Consider the following 19,190-nt stretch of genomic DNA (forward strand, 5'->3'; position numbering starts at 1 on the left):
GCTAGCTCACCTAATGTTACAAAGAAAAAACAGTGAAACCAAATTAAAAGTGAGAAGTAGAATAAAACCAAAAAGATTGAGGATATTTTTAATTTTAAAAATAAGTAGTGTTTCAATCTATGTTAATAAAATTTAAAATATAGAAATGGCAGATTTTTCTAGAAAAATAAAAATCTTTAATATTAACTTAAGATGTAAAAATCTTGATCAGAAAATTTACTATAGAAAAATACTGTAGGTGGAGGGGAGTTGTCATAATAAAAAAACAAAAAAAGGACCTGCATCAAATAATTTGGAAGCCCAGTAATTTCACAGCTTCCATGAATGGGCATGATACATAAATTACACTATGCAATTCATGGCATCACTGGTTCAACAGAAAAAATTATCATTATTAAAGATGAAAAGACATTTTATAAAAAATTCTGTGCGAAGGAGTATTGAAAAGTAGAAGAGAATACTACTTACTTGCCGGGGTAAAGGATATCTGCCACAAACCAATGGCCAACACCATATTAAAAGTTGAAAACAAGAGTCAATAACTAAATTCAGGCATGAAGTCAAGTGTACCTGCTCTACCGTTATTTAATAGCACTGGGATGTTCTAGAAGAAATGAAAGCGAAAAACATTAAAATGTAGGAGACAATATTTTCATTATTAGAAATACTATTATTGCCTATTTAGAATATCTAAGGGAATTAGTTCAAAGACTACTAGAATTTACTGAGGTCGATAAGATGGCCAGTTATTAGAAGCTATACATACATACACGTGTGCATGCACACACACAAATATTTATATATATATACATAGTTTTTCTATAAACCAGCAATAATAAGCTGAAAATATAAGGAAAATAAAGATCAAATAATGTACAATTATAACCAACACTGTAAAATCTCTAAGGAAAACTTAAGAACTACTCAAATCCTATGAACATAGACAATGCTTTACTAAGGGATGATAAAAGTCTTGAATAAGACAATGTACCTGGATCAAAAGTTGCAAAAGTGTAGACTTCCGTTCTCTCGAGATTAATACGTAATCGATGCCAATTAAAATTTATTTTGAAAAGATGTTTTAACATCTGACCAAATTAGTCTTACATTCACATGGAAGAATAAATGAATAGGTTAAAAATAGCTAAGAAATTTTGAAAAAAGAAAATTATATGGATGAATCTAAGGTTGCTTATGTTAATAACTATTAAGGGCCGGCCCGGTGGCATGGTGGTTAAGTTTGCACACTCCGCTTCTGGAGGCCTGGGGTTCGCAGGTTCAGATCCTGGGAGCAGACATATGCACCGCTCATCAAACCACACTGTGGCAGGCATCCCACACAAAGCAGAGAAAGATGGGCACGGATGTTAGCCCAGGGCCAATCTTCCTCAGCAAAACAAAAAGGAGGATTGGCAACAGGTGTTAGCTCAGGGCTAGTCTTCCTCACAAAAAACAAAAACAAAAAAACCTATTAAAACCGTAGAACCCAAACTAAAATGTAAAAGCACAAAGATCAAGAGTACAGAATATAAAGCTCAGAAATATACCCAAGTTCATAAAAGTATTGAGTACATGAGAAAGGTGGTTTTTCCTATCAGTGGAGAAAAGAGTATTAAATAAATGATGTGAAAACAATTGATGAACTATTTGGCAAAAGTTCACTCGATTCTCATACCTGAGATCACAATTCCAAATAAACTCTAAATATAAACTATGAGATAATAATAAATATAAACTCTCAGATAATAAAAGAACTAGAAGAAATTATAGGTGACTATCTGATCCCAGTGAATGGAAGGCTTTTCCAGGTATAAAAGCAAAAAAGTAAAATCATTAATATGTTTGACTACACAAACATTTTGAATATCTGTATACCAAAATCAACATGAATAAAATTCAAAGGAAAATATAAAAGTGGGAAAAATATTTGTAACATCATTGACAAAGAGTTAATATCTTTAATTCAAAATGAACATATATATATTATATGAGTAAAAGATATATGTCCAATTTAAAAAGAAACAAAAAATAGAAAACATAAGACAAAAAATGTCCAACCTCATTCAAAACCACACCAAAAAAAAGCAAATTAAAATAGGATGTGATGTTTAACTTATCGAATTAGCAAGGTGTTTGTTTCTATTTCTTAATTACAGTACTCAGTGTTGTCCAAGAGTACAGACATGGACATTCTTTTTCATGGTTGGTGAGTGCTAAAATATAGTACTTTAATAATGTATATAAAAAATCTTATAAAGGCTCTTAGTATTTGAGGCAACAGTTTTGGTTTCCAGAAATTTATCCTAAGGTAACAATCAGAGATGTCCAAAAAAAATACGTGTTCAAGGAAATCCAGCACAGCATTACTAACAATGGCAAAAAATCTGGAGAATTAAATGTTCGACACATTAGATTACTTACGTAAATAACAGTATCTGTAAGAGATGTAAAACTGTATAGGCAATAAAATCATGCTATATGGGATTGAAGATGGCATGGCAACATGTTTGCAATATATGGACCAGTGATAAAGGCAGTTCACAAACAGTACAATCAGCATGACCTCAGTTAAAAAATGTATATGACTAGAAACACTAAAAATGTTCATGGTTATCCTGTGGGACACAATGAAGATAGATGCAGTAGGCTCTGGAGTCAGATTCAAATCATAGCTCTGTCCCTTTAAGCTCTGCAACGCTGGCCAAACTGTTGGTCTCCTCTGAGCCTCAACTTCCTCTCATCTCTCAAATGGGACTAATAATAACTACCTCGTTGGGTTGCTGTGACAAATGAACTTTACAATGTATGTAATGCACTTTGTACAGTATCTGGACCATAGTAAGTGCTCAATAAATATTAGTATTATTTTGATTTTAAAACAACAGTTACCACCCTTGCCCAAAAAACTTTTACAATACAAGAAACTTTGTCTGGGCTTATTTCCATGCTAGAGGAAATGTAGAAGTCCTCAAAGGTTGTAGATCCATAAATATTCCTATTTATTCCCTTTCTCCTTCTCTGTCTCTCTCTCTCTCTCTCACACCCGCCCCCCAAGATTACGATCCTCATGTCCTAGGATCCTGAGAATTTTGGGCAATGGTTAATATGCAGCCTTAACGAAGATCATTTGAGCTCTGCCAACAGTCCACTGCGGTCAAGCAAGGTTAAAAAGAGATGGCTTTGATAAAGAAGCCAGATGGATCTAGGAGAACAGAGGCTTCTATGGTCAGTTGGCCAACACGTGGTCCAAGAAAAGGCTTTTATCCTTCTGTGGCATATATGGCTTTACAGCTGGGTGAGCAGAGCCCTGCGGAAGGGGCCGCTGGGCTGTGGAAGGAGCCCCAGAAAGGGAGTGGGGACACCCAGGTTCTGGGACTCCCACCCACTCCACTCACCGGCCATGCATGCACTCCTGCAGGACTACTCTCTCCTCACTGACCACATGAGAACTCTCCAGGGCCCCATCAAGATCTGGGTTCCATTAAAAAGAGGGGCAACCTCAGCCTCGAACATTAGTTGCTTTATTTTCAACTTCAAAGCCGGCTCCTGTATCCCAAAACAAGCCAGAGAAAATTAAAAGAATAAATCAAGCATTCCAGGCATCCATAATATTTATTTCGCTTTCCTCATCCATGTTATTTCAGTAAATCTAGCAGTGTAGAAAGTGACAAATGGGTACAGATTACACGGCAGCACATCTTCAGGACAAGGTCATTAGATGCCATCAGGAATGGTCCAACGACATATGCATTTAGGAGATAACGCAGCTCAGTGGGTTATCTATAAATCGTCCCCATTCGAAGTCTCCTCTGCTGCTCTCACACACCCACTGTGGTCTCCAAGCCTAGACAACTGCACTTAACGTGGCGTGGGGTGTTAGCTGGGGAAGGCAATATGGAAAAAAAATTGCTGAATTCCGAAATGTGGGGGAAATCGTAGCATATGCAAAACAAAAATAGTCCTAAAAGGGAACATAAGTATTTGTTATAAAGGTGCATTCAGGAAATTAAACAAATGATGATCTGATCGTCTGAAAAGAAGGAAAGATGCTCTATGCAAAAAAAAGCACATCAGAATCAGTGACAGATGATGGGCAGAACAGTGGAGCAGTCAGAACAGGCTTTGGTGTCAGGGACCCTGGCTTTGAATTCTATCCCCTGCCACTCACCAGTTGGGTGAACATGGGCAAGTGGTTTAAGTTGAGCCTCCATTTTTTTAAATTTGTAGAACGGTAGTAGCAATATCTGTCTCAAAGAGTTACTGGGATGATTCAGTCATTCATTCCCTCAGTGCATAATTATTGAGCTTCTGGATGTGCCAGGCCCAGTGCCAAAGGCTGGAGATACAAGAGTGACAGAAAGCCAGCACAGCCTCCACTTATGCGACCTCCAAATCGCTCTTAGGATTTCGTGGAAGAAGAGAGACAAACAAATATATGTAAGTGCAATAAGGAAAAATTAAACCAGTTAAAGGGATGGAAAGTGATGGGGGTGTTATTTTAGCATTAACTCTCAGTTAAGGGACATTTGAGCAGAGACCCAAATCAAGTGAGAGAGTGAGTCATGAGGCTACTCAAGGGGGAGGAGATCAAGTAAGGGGACTAGTAATGCAGAGACCCAGAGGCAGGAACAGGATTGCATTCAATGGGATATTTGTCAGGAGCATATTAGCTCAGGGCTTGCACAAGCATGTGCCCAGGTGATGGTGATGGTGATGGTGGTGGTGATGGCGATGGTGATGGCGATGGTGATGATGATGGTGGTGAGGATGATGATGATGGTGGTCGTGGTGATAAGGATGATAATGATGATGGCAGTGGTGGTGATGAGGATGATGATGATGGTGGTGGTGGTGATGGTGGTGGCGGTGGTGGTGGTGATGATGATGGTGGTGGTGGTGATGATGGTGATGGTGGTGGTGAGGATGATGATGATGATGGGTGGGGGCAGTGATGGTTGGTAGTGATGGTGGTGGTCTCATAATAATAACCAAACAAGCAAAAGTACAAGAGACGTGAGAATAGGCACAGACCGTGTTAACTAAAGTAATAAAGTGACAAAATTAGTATTGAACAAAGGAAGTACCCATCAGGGTTTCGACTAATCTTCATTTATTAAAAATTACTCTATTAGCTCTATTTTTAGTTATATCCTTCAATCTAATGTCATTCAAGAAAAGCTTTTCTCTGAAAATTCTATTTCAGGAATATCAATTTTTTTAAAAAAGAATATTCTGCATGCATGATTTGTTTTTTACCCAGCCATCTTTCGGTTGGTTTTTAGCCTGCTAGTAGTGTGTATCTAGTATTTGTAAAGAGTTACTATGCAGGGTACTTAGAAATTTCATAGGAGCATTTAAACGGCAGAAATAGCTGGTAGCTTTCCTCTCCACATAGACTCTCAGAACAGAGGGAAAACAGTTTTAATAGATGTCTTTTCTAGGCTCTCAGCCTTAACTGTCTCAGGATGAAATTCTACTTTACTGTTTAGTTATGCAAATTTTTGAAATTTTACAAACAGAATCATTCATATTGTATGAATTTTTCTGCAACCTACCTTTTTTTTTTTTTTGCTTAATATCAGGTTGTCAGGATCTATTTATATTGTTCTACATAGTTTTAGATAATTCATTTTCATTGTTGCACAGTATTCTAATATTTGATTATATCATAATTTGTTTATCCACTCTATTTTCATAAACATTTGGGTGGTTGGGGTTTATTTTTTAAGCGATTATTAAAGCTGTGATGGAAAGCAGACATATTTTCTGGTACATGTGTACAGAAGTTTTTCTGGGGAACAAAGTTAGAAGGAAAATTGCCAAGTCATAGGGTATACACGCCCATCTTTACCGGATAATGGCTAACTGTTTTCCTAAATGTCTGTACCAATTAACACTCCCACCAGCAGTCTATAAGCATGAAATGCCATTTTTCTAACTTAGACCAAAATATCCTTTTTGCCACTGGGAATTCCAGATCTCAAATAACTCAAGTGCCAATTCCATCTATAGCCTCAGTCAATTCAGAACTGGTCTTTGAACGAATCCACACTGTAAGAAATTTCAGTTCTGTTCAATTTCTGGCTAACTCGTCACAATCAATTTTGCAAGCAAACAATACCCCCACAAGAACAACAATAAATAATCACATACTGCTGGCATCAGCATGCAAAATAAAGACGTTTCAATTCAAGTAAACACGCTTACAAAAATATTTTGGTTATCTGGATTAATCTGAACCAAACTAAGCATAATCTAGATATTTGCCCCTAACTTTCTCTTCCCTTTATTTCATGGCATCTTTTATAACTGGCCTTGCCAGAGAAAAAGCAGGTGTGCATTTTTCAGAACTAAGAAAAAAGTATTAAATTTACCCTGTCTTCAAAAATATATCAGTTATGGGGGTCCGGCACGGTGGCGCAAGTGGTTAAGAGCTCGTGCTCCGCTGTGGCAGCCCAGGGTTCACCGGTTCGGATCCCAGGTGCGCACTGACACACTGCTTGTTGGGCCATGCTGTGGCGGCGTCCCATGTAAAGTAGAGGAAGATGGGCATGGATGTTAGCTCAGAGCCAGTCTTCCTCAGAAAAAAGAGGAGGATTGGCATCGGATGTTAGCTCAGGGCTAATCTTCCTCACAAAAAACAATATATATACATATCAGTTATAAATATACTAGAAACCATAGACTTGCACCCTTTGAAGGGATGAATTTTATGGTATGTGAATTATATCTCAATAAAGCTGTTATTAAAAGTGTACCAGCTAAGTGAAATAAGCCAGTCACGAAGGGACAAATACAGAATGATTCCACTTACACGAAGTACCTAGAGTAGTCAAATTCATGGAGACAGCAAGTAGAACGGTGGTTGTCAGGGGCTGGGAGGAAAAGGGAATAGGGAATTATTGTTGAATGGGTACAGAGTTCCAGTTTTGCAAAATGAAGACTTCTGGAGGTGGATGGTGGTGATGGTTGCACATCCACATGAATGTATTTAATGCCATTAAACCGTACACTGAAAAATGAAGATGGTAAATTTTATGTTGTGTGTATTTTACTACAGCAATATTTATATATATCTCAGAAGTAGAGGTGGCTGTGTTTTGTTTCAATATTAGGCCATGTTCAAGCAAAGAGAAGAGTTCTTTTTTCATAAAGTCACATAGATTGTGCACCATATATCGAGCACTGCACCACTTTTTTTTTTTATGTTTAGAAGCAATACCGAATTTCAGGGCACAAATGCTGCAACAGCATATACTGTGGGTGAGAAGAACATAGAAAAAAATCACGAAAGTCTAAAGTTACTGCTCACATTGCAACCTTGATACAACGACTTTGCAAAAACAAGGGCTTAAATTTAACAGAATATGCCACGATTCAGAAAATGCTACTACCATATGCCCGAGGGGACTGAGTCATGCTCGCAGTTTAACTTCAACTCCTGAATTTTTTGACTCCTGTATGTTTAAATTCTCATCACACTGTAGCTTCCACCTTTGTTTCTGCCACTGATCATATAATGCATCTCTTATCATTTGACATAATCTCTACCACGAAATACTTATTTTTGAACAGCCTGAGGTTCAGAGGACACTTTAAAAAATGTTAAACAATAAAAACTGTCAATGATTACTGGAGATGGAAAAACATCCAAACCTCCTTTGATGCCATCTTTACGCCTAGAACAACCTTCCCACTCCCCCTCCCACGTCGATCAAGCGAGCTACATCTCTTCCTTCTTTCAAAGTTCACCTTAATTCACTTCTCTATGATTCTATAATGAAGACAGCTGTGATTACAGCACAGCTAGAGGAGAGAGTACTATCTACCCCGGGGAAAAGGAATGAGTGTTAACTTATGTCCAATAGGTCCAAAAAAGGCAAATTGTGCAGATCACATTTTTTAATGTATGTCTGTGCGATAACCTGTATCTGTTTTTCCATCCCTGACGCAGGGATAACTGGCCACTCTGGAGGGGCTGGAGGATCTAGGGATGGAATACCTATCATTTACAAGGCGCTGAGTCAGGTAGACAATGTGTGACTCACGATGTTTCTGCTCAGAAGCCCACAATCTTTCTGGAGGGGCAAGGCATTTATCATGCGAAGAGAGCTAGTAATAGTAGGTAATTTTTCAATCAGCACACATTTATTCAGCAAGTATTTATCGAAGACCTACTAAATGCCAGGCACTACGCCAGACACTAGGAACAAAAATATGTCTAAAATGTGGTCCCAGGAGAGAGACAGATGGGGTTCAGTACAGAACTGTTTTATCGTGGAGCCATCAGAACACTACTAGACGGTAAAAATAGCAGCCTTCCACTCTCCAAAAAAATGCACTGAGCACACATAAGTAATCCAGTTACTGAGTGAGCATTCTGGCCATGAAAGAACGTATTTGCAATGAGCACAGTGGTATCTTCTGATGCTTTCTTCTTCAGAAGCCTAGTTACCACATACTCTGGACACACGAATGCTCCACGAGAGGCAAATGATCAGCTGACCCTAATGCAAACTTGCCACCAGGGAAGATTTAAATAAAAATGAGAGATTTTACTAAGATCTAGAGATGGCCCCTGTACTTCCTCTTTCATAACAGTCTTCACAAATCCCTTTTTTTATGTCTGCCTTCCCTGACAGACTCTAACCTCAAACAAGGTGGGGAGTGAGTCTTTCTTGTGTTCAGTTTTCCCCAGTGACTAACCCAATGCTTGGTGCCTAGCAAGCAATTAAAAACATTTATGGCATTAACATTTTAAATTAGCTGGCTGCATATTACAGTAAAATTGACATCTGAAAAGCCTGTTGCAATGGTCATTTAAAGACTGGGTAATGAATATAATAATCAATCAATTAATGAATTCAATTAATGAATCAAATCAATTTACAGATACTGTTATGGGCTGAATTGTGTCCCTCTCTTCCCAAATTTATTATGTTGAAGTCCTAACTCCCGGTTCCTCAGAATGTGACTGTATTTGGAGACAGGGCCTTTAAAGAGGTAATTAAGGTAAAATGAGGTCATATGGGTGGGGTCCTAATCCAATATGACTGGTGTCCTTATAAGAGAAGATTAGGACCCAGAGACATGGAGGGAAGATTATGAGGAGAAGACGTCCACCTACAAGCCAAGGAGAGAGGCCTCAGAAGAAACCAACTCTGCTGACACCTTGATGTCGGACTTCCAGCCTCCAGAACCGTGACAGAATAAATTTCTGTGGTTTAAGCCGCCCAGTCTGTGTACTTTATCATGGCAGCCCTAGCAGACAACTAAGCAGATACTAAGCCCCTGCTAAGGACTGAGCTATGGCCCTGTAAGTGGTCATTTTGGAAAGACAATGTGAAGGAGCAGAAAGGGTGATGGAATAGGAATCAGGAGCCTATATATCCACCTCTGGTCCCAGTCTGATCCTTGGTCAAGGATCTTTTACTTCTTTAGGTCTGTTTTCTCCTTTTAAGATAGAAGTTGAGGATTATATGAGCTCTAAGTTTCAGGTGACCTAGAACTAAAAGACGCCATGCAGTGCACTCAATGCTGCCTTCCAGGACATGAGAGATGGGACAGGGAGGTGTGTCTGCTTCTCCTTCACTACATTCAGCCATTACAGGAGGCTCCTCAAACACTTTCCATCTGCTTCTTGAACCATTTCATCAACATCACCCAACATCACCCCAGGTACAAGATACCCTCTCAGCAAGTCTCCCACCACAAAAGGGATATCCACTGGACCTCAGCTCCACTGGACAGCCCAGTACCTGGAGGGGATCAACTCATGGGCAGCAAGTTGAAGCGAGGTAAAGAAATAACAAGAACAAGTGAAGAATGGCTCCACACGTTGTGTAATTTTAGTGTATTCCAACCACAAAAGAACTGTTCATTCTGAGCAAAGATGTTAATGAGCCCTGCAAACAGAAATTACCACAACAGAACCACAGACCTCCTAATTTTTTTTCTCCAGCAATATGAGCACTAATGACGACAAAATCTTCAACAGCAGCACAAGTAAAGATGAAGAAACAATCACACACCCTTGGTACAACCTCTGTAGAGACACTTACTGGACTGTCTGCTCAGCATCTATTTTTCTGGAAATTGCCTATCCACACAGGTGGGAAGAGTCCTGTTCACATGACATGACTCCAGCCCCAGATACACTGTGGGTGGTTGGTTTTGGTTTTTTGTTTGTTTTGTTTTGTTTTCCAGCACTGAAGGCCCAGCTGCCACCCTTCCCTAGAATCCATGAGACACCCTCACGTCCTTATCAAAATGCCCATTTCTTTGAAACTGCCCCTGATGAGTTTCCCCTACTCGCAATAAAAAGAGTACTAATTAGTAAAACCATATTTCATAAACAAACAGAAAAGCAGCAGGACTTTCTTTAAAATAAAACCCTTAAATTTTTTTAAAGTTTATCAACATTACCCGCTTAGGGCCTTTATAACCCCCTAGTGGAAAGGACAATTAAAAAAAAAATTGACCATTTATTAGATATAAAAGTTAAGAGGAGAAGGCTTCCTGAGAGAGCGCCTGCCATGTTTTTCCTGTCATATAGGTCATGTCTGTATTGAGAGAATCACAGAGCTAGAATGGGTCTTAACACTCCTCCTACCAGGGCAACTTCCTTCTAACCGTGGGTGTTTCCTCAGGTGCTCTCTCTCATTAATTCATTCAACAAGCATTTGAGCACCTCTGTATTTTGTGACTCTCTTGCTAGAAGTCAGGCAAACAGGAGAAAACCATATATGCCTTCAAGGAGTTCCTCCTAATGGAGGCCACAAGCCATACCGTTGTTAAGCTCAAGTTGTGAGGCCAATTTACAGAACCAGTCCTATACACTTAATATATCTCACGTATGGATAAAGAAATCCAAGGGCCTCAGCAGATGGATGACAGTGTGGGCCAAATGTATGAACAAACGTATGCTGAAGTAGGTTGATCAACTGCAGGTTAGTTAGGGAAAAGCTAATAGAAGCAATGCCTTCAATGCAAATGATAATATCGCAGCATACAAGTCCAGAGAACCTACTTCTCCAAGTACAACACTTACCAGAGCATTACATGCTCATCTGTAAATCTGCCCCTGAGAAAATAAGCAACGATCTTACTTCCCAAACTCTCACATTAAAGTGCTGCATTATTAAAAATGAGCTTCTTAGGTAGTAAACCAACATTTGAAGAGTTCATGAAACCATAAACACCAGAATACAAAGTAAAGAGATAATGATACCTGTCAGAAGATATTAAGACATGGCAATAATAGGAATCTGTTCATAGAGAGAATGATTCTCAATACAAAATGGTCCAACTGATACTTAGAAGTGTGGCTATTAACAGAAATAATAATAGAGAGGTTTCATTATGTAAACGGCTTATATGCCTGCCAAAAATATACCCAGCAATAATTTGCATTTTTGCTGTAGCAGAAATTTCAAGGATTTCTCTTGCTGAATTATGAGGGACCCTTTCACTGGTAAACCATAGCTTTTATAATCACAATAAAACAGACCACCTATGCTCTTTGTTGTGTTTCGATAATAATATTTGAGTACTTTTATGTGCCAAGCACTGCACTGACTCTCTCACGTGCAGCAGTCCTAGGAGGCACAGTTATTATCTTCATCTTATTGTTGAGCGAATGAAGGCTTGGAGCATCTTGCCCAGGGTCTCACAGTTAACAAGTGATGGAGGCTGGATTTGAACTCTTGTCTCTCTGACTCTAAGCCCATGCTTCTTCCTACCGGTGTAAATATCAAATGACCCAGACTCTGCCGGTATCATGACCTAATGCTTCAGAGGGTATACAGTGACCTTAGAAGCAGAAATGTGTCTAGAAAAATGGGAGCTTCTGGTCACCACTGTTCATAAATCTCATTATCTGCTCCCACTCAATGGCATCCATACTTGCCGCCTGAGACTCTTGGATTTTGGTCCCACACCCTGGTCAGCTCTTGATATGGCTCAAAGCACTAAAATCACACAGGTGTCACAAGTCAAAATCCCGTATCACTCCACAACTAAATCATCACAGTCGCCCCATCTATCCCACATCTACCCAGGAGGCCTCACTGGAGAATCCATCAATCTCTAAAGTCAACTGGACACCCTCCTCACCATTCTTCATTCAGATCCTGGGTTTCATGACCCACATTTCTACAGGACTTTCCCTTCTATAGTTCTCCATTATTAAATCAGTGTTCTGAAATCCCACGACGATTGTAAAACTCTCATCTTAGCCACCAACCTTCATTAGAATGGCTAATTGACAACAGTTTTGTTTTAGATACCTCCACTTATTTCCCCTATACATTTGTAGGAATTTTTCAATTCGCCATGAAATAACTAAAAATCGAGCATCAGAAGGAAAGAGGAAGAAAAGAAGCTCAAAAGTAACCCATTCATGCTTGAAAGGCCAGCCCTGGTGGTCTAGTGGTTAAGATTCGACGCTCTCACCCCCACGGCCCAGGTTCATTTCCTGGTCAGGGAACCACACCACCCATCTGTCAGTTGTCACTCTGTAGCAGCTGCGTGTTGCTGTGATGCTGAGAGCTATGCCATCAGTATTTCAAATACCAGCAGGGTCACCCACGGTGGACAGGTTTCAATAGAAATTCCAGACTAAGACAGACTAGGAAAAAGGACTTGGCCACCCACTTCCAAAAAAATTGGCCATGAAAACCCTATGAAGAGCAGTGGAGCATTGTCTAATAGAGCACCGGGATGCGGGAGGTTGGCACAAGAAGGCTCTGCTGTACACAGGTTCACTCGAGTCGGCACTAACAACAACACGCTTGAAAATAAAGCATGAGTTGAATGTCAGACAGAGCTGGTTTAGAACCCTTATGCTAGTACATGGTAGCTTTAATCTTAGATTATTACTCAACCTTTGTCTTGCATCATCTGTAAAAAGAAAGCAATAATGCTCCTTTCCTAGGGTTATGAGGTTTAAATGGGAAGTGATAGGAAATGCTCCTGATGGGATGCCTGGCATGGGGTATCCTTTCCACTCCCTTTGGTCAACGAGGAGTGGACTGTGTGCCCTGCCTCTTTCCCCCATTCACTGTTCTTCCCTCATTGCCTCCCACATAACCCCCAGTCACTGGCGCGTGTTCCACAGGCTGGAGGCATCCTTCCTGGGGCAGTGGGAGAGGCACTAAAAGTCAGTCTTGTCGCCCCCTAAGGGTGACCCTGCAAAGTTTGCTCATCTGTCAAAATTGCCACACAGTGCTATTATGAGGATTTCACATGGCAATATGCATGAGAGCCTGCTAAATTAAGATAGGAGGTAAACACTACGTAACACTTATTTCCACGGGACGGTGAACAGAAGGAAGACACTGAGTCTTTGTTCTCCAAAGTTCTGATCTAAAATCCTATAGGCAAGATTTTTGTCAATGACCCAGAACCACTTAAACTTCCGGAGAGCCATGCAATGAAGCAGAGCAAGATCAGATAATGAAGCCCGGGGCCGAGGGGCTGGGGAGGCGGTAAAGGTCCCACAGTCAGTGGTGGCCTCCACCGGTGCTACATTCACCGTGCTCCAAAAGGCAGGAGGGCTTTAAGAAAAATATACAAGACTTAACCTGTCAGCACTAGACTTTCACAAACATCAACCTCTGCAGAAACTAGAAAATGTAAAATTGCTAGACAATGTGACGTCTGAAGGAAAAGCACATTTTTTTTAAGAGTGGAAAACAGATGAGAAATGTAAATATGTTATTCATTTTTAGAATCTCTTGATATATAGTCATTTTGTTAAAAAGAAACATTTAAAAAGAGGCACGTAGAACCTGCTAACTTGGCTATGTCATAAGACTTTCTCATTTGATAGATTTAGAGATTTAAGGCACTGCCATAAATCTTTTCCAAACAAGGAGGATTACAAACAAAGTAATTAGTTAATTAATTAATTAGACAAACAAACCAGCCATTGACAAACCTGGGGAAATCCTTCCCAATACTTTTTCTTTTCTTTTCCAGTTTTGGAGGGAAAAACCCTTGGAACAGACATGACCCACTACACATAGAATTCCTCATTTTAATGTTTTTCCCCAAGAACCTAGAAATCCAGGTCACCCCAGTTAGCTTCCAGTTCTTGCACAAGTTTAAATCTCTTACCTGACACCTACCATCTGGAGCCCTCAAGGGACTGCCACCGTGTACGTGTGTCTGCTCCTCTACTCCCCTCTCCGAGAGGCACCTGCCTCACTAGAGTGTGTAATGTGGCTGCCAGGGCACGGCAGACACGTCAGAAAAGGCAAAGATCCCATGCTGTCCAGGGGCAAGTACGTCCTTAGCAGCCTCAAGTGCCTAGAGACCTAAGACTTAGAGCTAATTAATGGAAACTGAAGCAAAGATGGTGACAGCTCAAAGCAAGGGTGTGAAGCTCGTGTCATTTGGTAGAGAGAACCCAAGGAGAAATCTCCTAAGGGCAGGACATTAATGCTTACACCTTATTTGCTTTGCAGACTAACACATTTCTGTTAGAAACAAGTCTTTACACCCCAGAGAGATTTTATGAGGTGTTGACCTGCTACTAATTATGGCAATGCATCCACTGCAGCTAACGAAATAACTCTTCACTCATTTGATTCTGATTACCTAGCTGCCATCCTATGGAGGGATGTTCTTCACTCCAACCGAACAAACCTATTTGTTATCCAGCTTCTTTACGTTCAATCCTTACAAGCAATCATCTCCAGCTTGAAATGCCCTTTTGTCCGCCACTTCACACAATCTTGACTCTTTCTTCCTCCAAAAACAGTTTAAACCACTTTCTCCCTTAATGCCACCTAAACTAACCCTGTCTAGTTCTGGCATCCACACAGTCAATAGACTTAGCACTTATTTGGCACTACCATAAACTTCTCCATAGTGAGAAAGTTAACCCTACATATGCCTAATGTGCAACTTTGGGCAAGTTATTTCTCCTTTCTGGGCCTCAGCTTCCTCATCTGTAGAAGGGGGATAAAAATAATCTCTATCTCATAGAGTTATTTTAAGAATTAAACACTTATTTTTAGTGTGTGTGTGTGGACACAAGTATTTAGTGCATGTAAAGTGCTTCGCACAGTACCTGGGTACACAGTAAGCACTCAGAAAATGTCTACTGCTTTCATTAGCATTATTATTATTACTATTACCCTGTTACACGTGTTTACATTTGCAGTGGTCTCCACCAATTACTAAACTCTTGAGAAAAGGAGCTATTCTTACACACTGCCCAGAAACTGAGGACGTGACAGAAGTTCAGTCAGTGTTAACTAAAAAACTAAGTAGCAACCTGGCAAGGACTCAGCTATTTCAGCCTCAACCTACACCGCTGATTACAAAAGCTCATTCACACGTGTGAATACAGGCAAAAATAAATACAATCATATCTGATTCTTTAAGCAGGACAGTGGCAAGATAAATAAATACGTCTGAATCTGCAGAGAAATTAATTTCAACAGGGTTTCAGGACGAGAAGGAAAACCCAGAGTGGCCCATGGGCATCTCCAGAAGCATCCTGAAGATATGACCAAAGAAAAGGTGAGAAGGTGTGGGGTGATGAGGCCAGCAAACCAGCACAGCACTAACAGCAAATACGAAGCCAAGCCTACTGTGCTGGGGGAAGGGCAGGGAGCACAGGCCACACAAGGGAAATATGGTTCCTTGAAAGGTGTCTTCCAGATGCAAGTTAGTTACCCCAGAGCTCAACCCTAACCTCAGGCAGCACTCAGTTCTCCCTGTAAAAGTCACTTGCCCACGGAGAGAGACATACACCTGAACTTACCCTGGGAGTACTCCCCACTTGTATTCTAGACCACCAACTACACACCTGCCTCCCTTCCACCTCCTCCGCGTCTGTTCTTACCATTTTCATTTCCCATGTAAGTCTGATGTCTCTTAATCTTCAGATACAGAATGTCACAGGCCAAGGGAGCCTCCAAGGATTATCCAGGCTACTGCCCTCCTCTTATAGAGGAAGCAACTGTTCCAGAAAGGTTAGTAACTTTCCAAAGGTCACAAAATTAGTGGCATAGCAGGAACTGAAGCCTAGATTGTAGACCCCCTCCTCCTCCCAGAGCAATCTAGTTTCCAACTCTACATTGTCCTGCCTGCTTGTTTCTTCCCTTTCCCAGCCCTTCACTGTGGCTGCTAAGTCATCAAGGTAAGTTTTGTTGGCAAGCAGGCCATTGCAACAGGACTCCTCCTTGTTTCGGGCAGGACACAGTATATTTGGCTGTTTTCCACTCTGTGGTCACTCCGCTCTGCATCATGCACAGGGACCTTCTGCCCATACCAACTGTCAATCACCCATAATAGTCTATGACATCACATCTCCCTAAGATTTTTGACTAATGAGAAATTTAAATGGCTAATAAATGATACCATGAATTAATTTAAAATCTTTTTATAGACAAATACTTTATTTTTTTTTTTTTAAATGAGTTACATTTTCTTGGGGTCTTTTCCTCCCAGGCCACAGAAGGGTTATTTCAGTTGGCAATGTCATAGCTTCAATACCAGGTGCATTTAAAAAAAATAATCTAGGGGCCGGCCCGGTGGCTTAGCGGTTAAGTGCACGCGCTCCGCTACTGGTGGCCCGGGGTTCGGATCCCAGGCGCGCACCGACGCACCACTTCTCCCGCCATGCTGAGGCCGCGTCCCACATACAGCAACTAGAAGGATGTGCAACTGTGACATACAGCTATCTACTGGGGCTTTGGAGAAGGAAAAAAAAGGAGGAGGATTGGCAATAGATGTTAGCTCAGAGCTGGTCTTCCTCAGCAAAAAGAGGAGGGTTAGCACGGATGTTAGCTCAGGGCTGATCTCCCTCACAAAAAAAAATAATAACAAAATAAATAAAAATAAAAAATAATCTAAACTAAATTAGTTTTTACACCTAACAACAGACTGGGAACAATAAAATAACTCTTTGGAAAAGGAAGAAAGAAACTAATTTAGCACACTAGAAATCAACAGCTGTTTCCCAAATCAAAGTTACCTGTAACAAGCGACTTCCTAGCAGGCAAAATTATTTACCTTCAAATAACCATGTCAAGCTAGGAAAAAAGGGTTTACAACATAGCCATCAAATTAATTTTTCTTTAGGTAGCATGGGGACAAGATAAGAAGCTATATAGTTCAATTTTACTAAACTCCTAAGCAACTCTGAAATACTGTACACTGCTCCAGGCAAACGGCAAGTCAGGGGGAAGGAAGATTCCCAGGAATAGGTGAATCATAATTGTTAGTCATGAGTTTGGGAAATTCAGGACATAGTCACTATCAGTTAAACATATTATTATTTGCTAAATGTCCAAGATATAAATTTCCTTAGAAACAACTGCTGAAGATATTAAAGACTGTGCACTGCCCCTTAATTTTCCTATTTTGTGGGTTGGCAGATTTTTGGGAATTTCACATACTAGCTATGAAGAAGAAATGAATATATTTAATTAACATATGCATAGGCACAATTCATACACATTCCAAATCGGGGGTGGATCCAGCCTGTGGGGTCTGAGGCTTATAGTCAGACAAGGGGTGGAGGAGGGAGTATGGGGAGTGGGCTCTTAAAAATGAGGTCAGAAAACTATCAACATAAAATTAGATATCGGGCCTTAGCAAGGGCCTGTGCAAGTGAGGGGCTTGGAAGCTGAAGTGTCAGTAGTTTTGAGACAAATGTGCCTGGTCCATAATACACTGACATGTATGCCTGCATCGCAGAGGTGGGGACACCTGTCAATGGCCAAGATCTACATATTTCATTACAGACCTCTTCAACACCAAGTATGTTGTAAAGACTTTCACACACATTTTTGCTGAGTTCAAGTGGCTACATAGAAATGCTAGCACATTATGTTTTAAGTGAGCTATTAAACAAATTCCAATATGTGGCTTTACTACCTTGTCAGGAAAACCTGCTGTCCACAATAATTTATTATGCAGTGATGCCTAATGTGTGGAAACCCATCTAAAGGTTCCTAAGAGAGTATCTCAGATTAGTGTCACAGTGCAACTAAACTCAGTGGTTATAATTTACTGTGGGGAGGTGGGGAGGGACGGTGCTGAGTGGTCTAGCACAGTGCCCCTGAAATCAATGAGCTCAGGTTTGGGTTCAGTCTCAGCTGGGGAAAGGGCCATTTACAACACACGATGTTCTGCGTCCGCCCCACGCCAGGAATCCAATGCAGGGAGAGCACTCCAGCACATCTTAAGTATGGCAAGAGAAAATGAGAAGAGAGAAACATCTCTGAGCACCGCATCTTTAAATCAATCCATGGAGCCTTTCACCAAAAGAAAAAGAGTTACTGTGAAAGAAGATTTGAGACTCATAGGCTTCTGGGATTTGAGACAAATCTCTACCTTAGCACAGCAGAAAGTCATTACTGTCCCATTAACTTTCAGGAAGTAGATTAGACCCTTCTGGGCTTTCTTTCCGAAGGCTCTTGGACCTCCAGGGTGCCAGTGAAGTGCAGCTTAGACCAGCAGAGCAATTGCTAGAATAGAAATCTGGAAATAACACATTCACTCTGACACGCCAACTCACTACTTTTAATTGTGGCTCATTAAAGATGTAAATAGAAGAACTATGTTCACCTCTACTACAATTCCATTGCTGCAGTAAAATTACAATGCTGCTGCTTCCAGGCAGAAAGGAATACTACCGCTTTGCGTAATATCGCCACAAGTGGAGGGCTATGATTCACCAATTTTCCAACAGCAATTATCACATGTTTCTGCCTGTCGTTGGACAGAGGCAGGTAGAATGATTAAATTAAAAATCAGCAAAAAGAAGAATAAAAGACAAGTCAGTCAAAAGATTGTATCTCAAAAATTCTGAACTCTTCCTAGGAGGCATTACAGAAATGCAAGCTTGCTTGCAGAAATTCTGCAAAGAATTCAGGCTGAATAGGGGCTGAAACCAAAGTGAGGGAGAATCAGCTCCAAAGAGGAATGTGAAACCACCTATCAGGAGTTTGATTTTTGTTTTACAAATGTTACTTTCTTCGGTTACTAATGAGAAAAATGTTCTATGTCTTCTGTTTACTCATATTCTTTTTCATGTATGTGTGAGGAAGATCAGCCCTGAGCTAACATCCGTTGCCAACCCTCCTCTTTTTGCTGAGGAAGACTGGCCCTGGGCTAACATCTGTGCCCATCTTCCTCTACTTTATATGGGACGCCGCCACAGCATGGAT

At 40.5% G+C, this 19,190-nt stretch overlaps 1 protein-coding gene across 9 annotated transcripts in view; it reads right to left on the reverse strand.

Moving 5' to 3' along the window:
• Positions 1-19,190, reverse strand: part of ATXN1 (ataxin 1) — a 390,857-nt gene that overhangs the window by 265,226 nt on the left and 106,441 nt on the right. The window contains exon 1 of one of the 9 annotated variants that reach the window (XM_087438053.1): positions 469-782. The exons of the other annotated variants lie outside the window; for them this stretch is intronic. The gene's annotated coding sequence lies outside the window, so the exon portion shown is untranslated. Of the gene's footprint in view, positions 1-468; positions 783-19,190 lie in introns of those variants that run through there. 9 annotated transcript variants of the gene reach the window in all.

This window comes from Ceratotherium simum, chromosome 13 (assembly GCF_057802395.1).
Source record: "Ceratotherium simum simum isolate JZ-2026a chromosome 13, ASM5780239v1, whole genome shotgun sequence".
Taxonomy (NCBI): Eukaryota; Metazoa; Chordata; class Mammalia; order Perissodactyla; family Rhinocerotidae; genus Ceratotherium; species Ceratotherium simum.